The following is a 1881-nucleotide window of genomic DNA, read 5'->3' as shown; positions in this document are numbered from 1 at the left end:
CTAAATCATTAGGTAAACAAGTTCATGCAGTTTAATGGTCACTAAGCTACACAGAACATGCAATCAAGCAATTAGAGAAACAAAAATAGCATGCTAGGTTCTACAAATCAAACACAAGCAATTTTTACCAACTAAAATTAATCCATAAACATTGAACTATTCATAAGTTTAAAGCTTCATCTAGCTAAACAAGAGTAGCTAGATTCAGCTGCTCATCATAGCAACTAAACCAACATAGCTAAAAATAATGAAAGACATGTTCTTATTTAACTAGAATAATAACCTCTATTCTTTTTGGTGTTTAAAACCGTCTTCCAGAACTCTTCTTTCGCTCTGAATCGTCTCCTGGAATTCTTTCCTTCTGCCAAAAGCTCTTTTTTCCGTAATAATCAGGAGCACTTAAACAATCTCCAAAAACCCGCGCCACGTCGTGGCCAGCTGTGCCACGTCGTGGGCTTCAAGTAATCTGTATCCTCCAAGGAAATCCTCCGTGTCGCGATGTCTATCTTCTGGAAATCCCATGCCACATCGTGGGCTTCATCGCCACGTCGTGAATTAAGTATTTATCGTGATTTTATTGTTTTCTTGTCTTTCAAGCCTCCCATGTTCCACATATTGACACTTTTGGTCCTTCTCTTCGAAAATCCTTTATATTGACTGAAAATAACAATTTAAAGTCATAAGTATCATTATTCTAAACATATTATCAATTTATTAATAAAAATGTACTTAAATATTGCCTAAAAATAGGTATAAATATGGCAATATCATAAGTCAACTGAAGGTTGACCGTTAACTTTTTGACCGATTTGACTTTTGGTTAACTGTGTGGGGATTTAGTCTTGAATGGGCAATATGGTCATTTTCCTAAAGAGGTTTAATTATGAGCCTATACCTTTTGTGGGTTACTACACTTCCTTAATTGTTAAATTAGGGTATTTATGGATATGTGTAGCAAAGAGTAGGCTTGATATCATCGGCTCGAGTGGGTGGCTTATCTTGTCTTCAGAATTAAGGTGAGTTTTATTCACTATACTCGTGGGTCGAAGGCACCAATGTCGGCCCAATAGATTGTGTTATGTAACCTTATGTATAGGATGTTGCTATTTTATATTTCCCTATTACATTGGTAAATTTGTATGATTACATTTACTTGCCGGTTATTGTTTACATAATACAGTTGGGTTGAGACTTTACTACTATGTGTTGTAAGCCAACAAAATTGGAGCAATCCGGTCCAATGACTGTGGGCGGTGAAAATCCAGTCCGATGATTTTGGGTCGGGGGTAATCAAGTCTGATGACTGTGGACCCAAGGGTAATCCAGTTCGATGATCGTGGACCCAATGTGTATGTTTGTATTTGTATTATTGTGTGGGGTATTTTGGAGAAACTCAATAAGCTTCGTACTTACCCAGTTGTTTGTAACTATTTTTTAGGTACCATTGGTGATTGTGAGAAGGTGAAGGCATGATCGTATACTTCCTTCTGCTGATTTATGCTTGAGAGATTATTTGATACTCTGACTCTAGGGATTTGATTTGAAAATAATGATTGATTATCTTATGGTTTTATGAAAATGTTTTTAATAAAAATGAATTTTTTTACATGGTTTTTGGGACGTTACAAGTTGGTATCAGAGCCCTGGTTTAAGAGTATTGGATGAATACTTCTGTGATTCCAAACTCAAACTATGGATTCGCAAAATATTTTTCATAATTAAGTTTAAAATGATCAACGCAGAGGATGCATTGTGTACAATCATCCAGAGCCCAAGGAATGTTATTCCCCAAGATAACCACACTTGTTCTATGTCTATTAATGATATGTTAGAAATGAATGCTAGATTATAGGCTATGGATCTTTAGCAATTGCATGATAG

General features: G+C 35.7%; 1 long non-coding RNA gene across 1 annotated transcript; it reads left to right on the top strand.

The window, feature by feature from the left end:
- Positions 1-1274: 1274 nt before the first annotated feature.
- Positions 1275-1606, top strand: LOC145043492 (uncharacterized). The gene is made up of 2 exons (XR_013681042.1): positions 1275-1349; positions 1439-1606. It is a non-coding gene; the product is annotated as an uncharacterized LOC145043492 (long non-coding RNA).
- The last annotated feature ends 275 nt before the right edge of the window (positions 1607-1881 follow it).

This window comes from Lactuca saligna, chromosome 4 (assembly GCF_052625555.1).
Source record: "Lactuca saligna cultivar CGN05327 chromosome 4, ASM5262555v1, whole genome shotgun sequence".
Classification (NCBI taxonomy): domain Eukaryota; kingdom Viridiplantae; phylum Streptophyta; class Magnoliopsida; order Asterales; family Asteraceae; genus Lactuca; species Lactuca saligna.
Note: the sequence above shows the minus strand (reverse complement) of the source record. Positions and strands in the feature narration are given on the sequence as shown.